Below are 9,852 nucleotides of genomic sequence, written 5' to 3'. Positions count from 1 at the left end.
TTCCCAAGTGCTGGGATTAAAGGCGTGCGCCACCACTGCCCAGCAGTGCTTGGTATTCTTGCAGAAGACCTTGGTTCAGTTTTCAGCACCTACACAGTGGTTCACAACTATATAATAACTTCCATTCCAAAGGATCTGATGCTTTCTTCTTTAATTTTTTTTTTTAAGCCAGGTGGTGGTGGCACACACCTTTAATCGCAGCACTCAGGAGGCAGAGGCAGGCACATCTCTGTGAGTGCAAAGCCGGCCCTTGTTTACAGAGTGAGTTGCAGGACAGCCAGGACTACAGAGAAACCCTGTCTCAGAGAGAGGAAGAGATGGAAAAAGAGAGGGGGGAGGGGGGAGAGTTGTGTACATGAGTGTTTTGCCTGCATAAATGTATGTGTACAGAGTCCAAAGAAGCCAGAGAAGTCAAATCCTCTAAAACTAGAGTTGCAGACAGCTGTGGGCCACCATTCCAATGCTGAGAATCCCAAAGAGCAGCCAATGCACTTCACCACCGAGCCATCTCTCCACTCCCTGGTGTCTCCTTCTGACCTTCACCAGTACCAAGCATGCAAATGGTAGACACACATTCATGAAGCAAGAACCCCCCATACATTAAAAAAAAAAAAAAGTATAAAAATAAAAACTAGTGGGGTTTGTTTTTGTTGTTTTTGCTTGTTTCTTTGTTTTCTGGAGGGGAAACTGGGAATGGAGAAATTTACATGTAAATAAAGAAAATATCTAATAAAAAAATAAAAAAATAAAAACTAGTCATTACAACAATTATTATTGCCACGTGATTTTTGTTATCTTAAAACATCTGTTCTTTCTTTGTCCAACCTTCCCCTCCCCCTCATTTTATCTTTCTCCCTGGTTACTCCTCATCCCCTGACTACCCACAAGTGGCTAGTGTGCACACACTAATGAGGTACTTGGGCACTGAAGGATCTTAATCCCAAATCACAAAGACCCTACATAGGACCTCAGCTGCCATCCACAAATTTTTATTTAAAAGCAGATAAAGGTGGAATTAGTCCAGCACAGAGCCAATGCAGGGAGTGGGGTGGGGGGAGGATATGAAGAGTCAATTTAAAATCCTTGTGTGTGTCCCTGCCCTTCCCGAGCTCATAACTTCTGCTTAGTAGATTATGTCACCACTAGTGCTGCTGCCTCCTATGAGCCGCTCCATGCATCCCCCCCAAACGCAGTTACCGCAGATGATGAAGGAAAAGAGTCAGTCAGCCCTCCCCCACTTTCCATAATTGAAATGGCTAATTCAGCCACCAAAGCAGTTCCTACGCAGATGCTCAGATTCCGTCCTGAGTCTGGAAATCTGCAGCGAATGAATTGACTGGGGATGTCGAACAAAGAAGAGCATCATTATCTATGATCAGGAAAAAAGTAGCCTAATGAGTGTTAATATCCCCCTGCTGAGCCTCCTGTCATCCACCACATGATGCTTTAGCATCAGGTTTGGTGGGGTGTGATCTTCCAGCTCCACACCAGCGAGGCTTAGAGCACAGACAGGAGCAGATGTGAGCTGAGGGCTGGTGTCCTGTCCGGAGCAGAAGAGCTAGCTTCAAGATGCTGCCCACGTCCGTAAGGATTTTCTAGACTGAGACCTTTATAAAAGAATGGCCTCAACAGGGCTAAGGAGACAGTTGTCAGTAAAGTGCTGGTTGTGCAAGCATGAGCTCTTGGGTTACAGACCCTTATTAAAAAGTCAGTTGTGGGTTTGGAGAGACAGCTCAGTGGTTAAGAGTGGGTACTGCTCTAGCGGAGGACTGGAGTTCAGTTCCCAGCACACAGGTTAAGTAGCTCAAAATCGTCTGTTACCCCAGCTCCAGGAGATCCAACACCCTCTTCTGGCCTCTGAGGGTACCTGTATTCATGTGTATAAGTCCACATGTGGACACACATATACATAAAATCTTTTTTTAAAAAAAAATACAAATAAATCTTTTAAAAACACAAAGTAGGAGTGTTGGCTCGCATTTGGAATGTCAATGCTGGTGAGGTAGAGATGGGTGGAGCCTGGGGCTCACTGGCCAGCCAGCCTAGCTGAATTGGTAACTCCAGGCTAATGAGCGATCTGTCTCAAAAAATCAAGGTGGGTGGTATCCAAGAAAAAAGCCTTTAGGTTGTCCTCTGGCTCTAATGTACGTACAAGTGTGCCTCAACACACACACACATGCACGCATAACTACACTCAATTTGTAAGGCTACTAAAAACAAGTATTAATTGACTAAACTCATGAGGAGGGTGTGGGAATTGACTTGGGTAGGTGACTTGTGTCTTCCGGCTTGCCTGCAGGAGAGTCTGAGTCCCACAGAAGCGCATGAAGGTATGATGTTTCTCAATGACAAATGTAGAGTCCAGAGCAGATCGGGCACAAGTCAGTTTAATGAATGTGCTTCAGTGAACACCCTGACAGGAAGAGAGGCAGGTGGGGGCCCCCCTGGATTCCTTTCTTTGCACTTCCCCTCCCCCTCTTCTAAAGTCAATGCCCTGACAGACTGACTTGAAAGGCCAAGAAATAGCCGTACAGACAGTAAGGGAGAAACTCCAGCCAGCATGCCATCTGTGGAAAGGTGGAGGGGAAGAGAGATAAGAGTAAAACACATTTCCCAGAGCACTGGAGCAGTTCAACAGGCCCAGCTGAAACCCTCCACATGAAGCCTTCCTGGATGTTAGGCACCTCGCCAGCCACATTTGGCTTGTGACAGCCAGGCCTGAGGGAACGCCAGGTGGGCAGTTATCTGGGAGTGTCAATATTTTCCATCTCCCCCGCCCGGTCCTTGTACATCTACCTCCCAAGTGCTAGGACTATAAGCATACACTATCATGCCCACTTTACATCATGCTAGGGTTGAATCCAGGGCTTCGTGCATGCTAGGAAAACATACCAACTAGGCCATATCCCTGGTCCCTGCTAGGCAAAGAGGAAAATTCTTTCCACCCCACCACTTCTTTCCTGAAATAAAAACACCTATCCTAATCTGTGACAATGCCAAAACTCCAGTAGAAAGTCGCTGGTTCCTTTAGCTCCCATGTTTCTTTCAGCCTTAAACAATAGCAATAGATACAAAATGTCTAAAAGCTCTCTGGAAAAGCCTAGGCCATCTGCTGCTTCCGACTGAAGGTAAAAGAAACCTAGCATTTGTTTGCCTGTTTTCTAATAAAACTCCAGACTAAGTCCAAATATGAAATATGAAAACATTGTTCAAAATGATGGCGACTGGGGAGACGTCTCAGACAATAAAGTTCTGGCCTTGCTAACAATGAGGACCTGGGTTTTATTCTCACAACCCATGTAACAAAGAAAGAGTTGGACAGGGTGGCCCATGTTCATAATCCCATCAGTAGAGAGACAGATAGGGGGGGTCCCTGGAACTCACTGACCAACCTGCCTGTCTTATTTGTTGAGTTCCTAGCCAGTGAGAGACTCTGTCCCAAAACACAAGATCAGCTGGTGAGAAGAGTAACACTGAAGATTGACCTCTGGTCTCCACATGTATGCACACATACACACGCACCTGAAACACACACACACCTGAATTTATACACCACACACATGCACCTGCGTACACATACACATGTACCTGCACATATGCACAACACTCACACATGCACACACATGCACTTGAATTCATACACCACACACATGCACCTATACACACATGCATGCACACTCACACACAAAAATATGCAACTGAATTCATACACCACATTCATGCACCTGCACATACACACACACATACACATTCTCACATATGCACCTAAATTCATATACCACACACATGCACCTGCATATACACGTGCATCTGAATTCATGCACCTGAATTCGTACACATACACACACATGCATCTAAATTCATACACCACACACATGCACCTTCACACACACACATATGCACCTGCACACACATACACACACATGCACCTGAATTCACACACCACACACATGCACCCAAATTTGCACACACACACACACACACACACACACACACACACACGCACCTGAATTCATATACCACACACATGTACCTGCACATAAACACACTAAAAATGAAGCTGTGCTATAAAATGTTCCTGATATATCTTGTAACTTACAAAGCCTAGAGAATAGCTTAGTAATTTGTGAGACACATGAAAGAGTACACTCTATTAGAAAATGTTGTTTTTCTATTTTAGTGAGTCAGTAGAAATCTGATTTTTTAAAGTACAGATCTTATCTTTATTACTCTGTAATTCTATCCTCATTTAGAGCTGAGATAAAAAAAAATAAAGGGAGAAATAAATAAATAAATAAATAAATATTAGGGGTGAATACCAGAAGGCCAAGATAAATACTTGCATTAGAGGAGACAAGAGAAGAGAAAGAAATCTAAGAAACAAAGCTTGCCCACCATTACTATTGGTTTTAATAATGATGTCAATCTTATGAATAGTGATTGTTTTGTTTGAAACAGCCCTTCTATAAAGCCCACGCTAGCCCAAAACTCACTATATAGCCCAGGATAGCCTCAGATTCCTGGCAATCTTCCGGACTCGATCTTTGCATGCTGCAATTATAAGCAAACACAAACAGATCCTGTTAACTGTGGTAGTTTTTAATGGAGGAAACTCAAACAATAAAAGCTTGACCACATAAATGCAGAAAATTACAAATTATTAAGGAGAAAGGAATGGGATTAAATATTGAGGCAGAAGAAATAAAAGCAGATTAGAAAGATGGCTCAGTAGGTAAAGAGTTTGTCCTGCAAGATCTAACGACCTGAGTTCAGATCTTCAGAATCCATGTGCTAAATTGACACAAGATACAGTCATTTGGGAGGAACATCAAATGAAAGAATGCTCCCACCAGATTGCCCTGTGGGCAAGCCTGTGGTGCATTCTTGACTGATGATTGATGATGATGATTGATGATTGACTGATGACTGATGAGCCTACCCCATTGTGGGAGGTGCCATCCCTGGGTAGGTGGTCCTGGGTTGTGTAAGAAAGCAGACTGAGCAAGCCACGAGGAATAAGCCAGTAAGCAGGATTTTTCCATCGCTTCTATTTCAGTCCCTGCCTCCAGGTTCCTGCCATGCCATCTCTCAGTGATGGTGTGTGACCTGAGAGTTCTAAGCTGAAATAAAGCCTTTCCTTGTCAAGTTGCTTTTGGTCGTGGTGTTTTAACACAGCAATAGAAACCCTGACTAAGACAGCATGTAATAGAAGGATGGGAAAGTTCACATGCTTACAATCCCAGAAGGTCTGTGGAGAGATGGAAGACAAGGGACGGCTGCACATGCAGAAGCCCATGAGCCACTATCCGGGTACACTCAAGGATGAATAACAAGAAAGAACCTGTCTCAAGCAAGGTAGAAGAAAAAGGCCCACACCTGAGGTTGTCCTCTGACCACAGACAGGCTTTGACATGCATGCCCTTGTACCCATACACATGGACTTGTGTACACGTACACAGAGACAGACCGACAGACAGACAGACAAACCGACAGACAGACAGATAGATGAACAGACAGACAGAAGTAAAAGACAAAAATATCTCCGTTGGTGTAGGGTCCATACTTTCCAGGTTCCCATAAGTGCTAATTCACAAATTAAAAAATTAAAGAAGACACACAAAAAGCAGAGGACATTTTAGCCAACATGGCGATGCTTCCTTCCCACAGTCTTTGTTCAACTAGCCTCGCTATCAGTCATAGTATCAACAACTATGCACACTTTCTCTAAATAAAACATTTATGGAGAACTCAAAGACTATATGGGCTGTAAGAATTTAATCTGTGTGTGTTAGTGGGTGATTGTGTTAGTAGATGTTTGTGTGAATGTGCTCTGTGTGTGTGTGTGTGTGTGTGTGTGTGTGAAAGCCAGAGGCCAACCTCAGGTTGTGTTTTGAAAACTAGCCTCTCGTTGGCCTGTTGATGGGACCTGCCTGGCTTTGCCTGTCCAGCACTGATACAGAAGTGTGTATCACCCATCCTGGCTTTCTCTTATGTGGGTCCTTGGGTTTCTCTGGCTAGCTCTTTACCTGCTGAGCCATCGCCTCTGCCAGCTGCAGGCATTTGAAAGTGAGTGAGCAACAAGGCCTTCTACCTGCTGGTACTGAAACCAAGACAACAAACAGAAAACAACAACCCAACCAAGACAACAAACAGAGAAAACAACAACCCAACCAAGACAACAAAGAAAACAACAACTCAACCAAGACAACAAACAGAGAAAACAACAACCCAACCAAGACAACAAACAGAGGACAACAACCCAACCAAGGCAACAAACAGAAAACAACAACCCAACCAAGACAACAAAGAAAACAACAACTCAACCAAGGCAACAGAGAACAACAACTCAACCAAGATAACAAACAGAGAACAACAACCCAACCAAGGCAACAAACAGAGAACAACTCAACCAAGACAACAAACAGAAAACAACAACCCAGCCATGACAACAAACAGAGAACAACAACCCAACCAAGACAACAAACAGAGAAAACAACAACTCAACCAAGGCAACAAACAGAGAAAATAACCCAACCAGCAAAAACATCTCTTTGGAGTGACTGGCAAGCTGAGTGACATTTAACTGATAATTCATCCATTCTTCAATAAATCTATAGTGAGCATTTAATCAATGAACTTGTGAAAGAACAAACCGTCCCAAACTTAGTAACTTAAGCAGTCACAATCTCGTCTTCCTCCTCCTCCTCCTCTCCCTCCTCCTCCTCTGTGGAGACAGGATCTCATGTAGCCCAAGCTAGCCTCAAACTTGCTGTATAACCCGGGATAACAATGAACTTTTGGTCCTCCCCTCTCTCTCTCACAGTGAAGGAGTTATAGGCATTGACCAACATGGCTGATTTTATGTAGTGCTGGGAATAGACCTCTGGGCTTTGTGTATGCTGGATAAGTACTCCATCAACTGAGCCCCAGTCCCAGTCACCATCTCTTTAATTGATTGCCTCCCCACGCCCACCCCCACCCCGTCTCACTGTGCAGCCTCAGGCTGGCCTGGGACTCCCTTTGTAGATCAAACCAGAACTCACAGAGGTCCACCTGCCTCCATTTCTCAAATGCCAAGTGCTGTAATTAAAGGTATGTACCGCCACATCCAGCTAGGTGGCAATTCTTTAGATGATCTTTGGGGATGGATCCAGCTAGACAATTCCTCTGGTCTCATTCATGTACCTGTGGCCTGCCACTCACCACATAGACAGTGTACCTCTGGGAAGGGTGGGTCTGGCTGTCTCTCTCTCTCGCCCTCTGCAGTCTACCCTAATGGCATTCACATGCAATGCTGAAGAACGAACGTCAAGGCTGACATCACAGCCGGTCTGTGAATTTCTATGGCCAACACAGGTCACAGGCCAGGGACTGCAGAGCTAATTCACAAAGGCTGAGCAGCAAAGGACAAGAAGAACCCAATCCAGCTACCCAGGGGGTGAGCTAGGCATTGAGAAGAGAGCTGTGAGACAGACAGACATAACATGCCCATCTTCCTGGAAGCTATGAGCTATTGTCTATGGCCAAGACCTACTGGCTAAGCCCCCACTAACCGAAGCGCACCTGTCTAGAGCTCTAAGACAATGGGTATAGAATGACTATTTACCTGCGGGACACTAATGTTGACTCCATTAATTGGCACTTGGCACCTGAGACAGGGGATTCTTCGTGCTCAACGTGGGACCTATTAACACGCCTTATTGTGACTAGAGCTAATTACTAAAATTGGATTGCAACCAAGCCACCCTTAGCCACTTCTCTCTACAATGCCAACACCATTGAGCAAAGGACGTTTGCAATTCTGTCGAAATCCTATTTTAAGACAGAGTCATTTGTTCTTTGCCTCAGACTTCCCAGTCGCATCTGGTGCCCCTGGACCAGAATCCTTTGTCCAGAAGGTGACCTTCACCATCATGGCTTTCGATTGAAAGTCAACCTCCAACAAACACGTTGCAAACTGAGAGCCAGGAGTCCCAGCCAAGGTCTGTTGGCCATCCACCTCCCAGATGTCAGAGCCCAGAGACAGAAGGTGATTGTCTCCAAACAGCCTCATCCTGCGCTCGGCAGGGGAGCAGCCATGTGGCAGACATGATGGGACCTGCTTTGCCAAGACAGAACTCTCCACAGGGCCAAAACTGAGAAACTTCCCAGATTCTGGAGGGGAGGCTGAGCCAAACTCCGTGAGCTTTGTCTCGATTTCCTCTCCTGAAGAATGTGCTTTCTCCTCAGGCTCAAATACGCACAACAGTACCTCCGCTTTTGTTCAGCTGGCTCTGTCAGTCAACAGATTCTTACGATTTGCCATCGGATGGCTTTGTCAGGAAAGTGGTTGCTTTTGTAATCCCGAGGACCTGAGCTCAGATCTACAGCACCCTCGTGGAGGCTGGGAGTGGACTTGCCTATCGATAACCCTGGCACTGGGGAAGGGCAGAGTCAGGCAGACCTGGCCCGTCAGCCTTGCCTTGCCAATCGGTGAGCTCTGGGTTCAGTGAGGCACCCTGTGTCAAAAGATAAGGTGGAAAGCCAGCAAAAGAGCTCACTGGGTAGAGGCACCAAGCTTGAAGACCTGAGTTGAATCCCCAGGACCCATAGGGTGGAAAGAGAGAACCAAGTCTGGCATCCACATTCACTGTAGTACTCTTCTGTGGTATTTTTGTACAGAGAGAGAGAGAGAGAGAGAGAGAGAGAGAGAGAGAGAGAGAGAGAGACAGAGAGAGAGAGAGACAGAGAGAGAGAGACAGAGAGGCAGAGAGACAGAGAGGCAGAGACAGAGAGAGACAGACAGAGAGAGGGGGAGACAGAGACAGAGAGACAGCGAGAGGATCAGAAACTCATAAACCAAGCATCATGCCACCAGTCCTATAACCTCCCTCCACCCCTACTTAACACCAGATGGTACCCAAATTTGCTTATTTCAAAGCAACAGGGGCGAGGTTTCCTCTGGGTGGTCAACCATGATGGTTCCAGAGCTGAAACAGAGCGGGAGCAGGAGGAGACACTGGGCTGTCAAGTGGCTGAGACTCGCCACTAAGTTCCGTCTTATCTCTGGTCAGCTTCTTAGTTTCTTTTCAGCGAGGACCTCTCATCGCACTGAAGCGTAGGGAAAGGGGCAACCTCACCCAAGCCAGTAGCAGACTGTCATGCAGCTGGCCCCGAGCCTCGTCCCTCTGTTAATCATTAAGCAAGCGTCCCACACACAGGCTTCTTCATGCTCTCTGTAGGTTATACCCATATGCCCCTAATGGTGTGTCTCAAGGGCACAAAGCAGGTCCCATCATGTTGAGAAAGTTTTTGCTTTCTCAACACAGCCTTCACAAATGACTGTGTGGCTGAGCAAAGAGCCTGGGTTGTGTTTCCCTTTTACAAGATGAGAGGCTGAGATGAGAAGTTAAATGACAGGGCCCGATGTTACAGGCTAGCGAGTGTGACCCAGGTGTTATGGGGAAAACTGGGGTTCCCACTTTGGATTCTCAGTCTCATTGATAAAAATAAAGTTTTAAAAAAAAACCTGACTCCAACGAAGGTAAAAGGTAATTTCATTGACGTTTGAGGAAAAAAATAATAATAGAAAATCCTTTCTGTTACCAAGGAAGAAACTGGGAGAAAATCATAGCTCTTAAGCATAAGATCAGAGAGACAGAGAGCCCAGTGAGTCAGGGAAACAATGCTGAGGAGCACCAAGCTACAGATCAGAGTTCAGGGGGCACCGAGTTCCAGGCTCTTGTTCCCAGGGCAAAGGACTGCACCAGGGACACATGGCTAGAAACTGAGACAGTGTACTCATAGATCAGTGCCTTATTCAGCCATCATCAGAAAAGCTTCCCCTGGGGGAGGGGAGTAAGGGGAGAGGGG

The sequence above is a fragment of the Mastomys coucha genome, unplaced genomic scaffold, assembly GCF_008632895.1.
Source record: "Mastomys coucha isolate ucsf_1 unplaced genomic scaffold, UCSF_Mcou_1 pScaffold1, whole genome shotgun sequence".
Classification (NCBI taxonomy): Eukaryota; Metazoa; Chordata; class Mammalia; order Rodentia; family Muridae; genus Mastomys; species Mastomys coucha.
The sequence above is the reverse complement of the archived record's forward strand: the minus strand, read 5'-3'. Positions refer to the sequence as shown.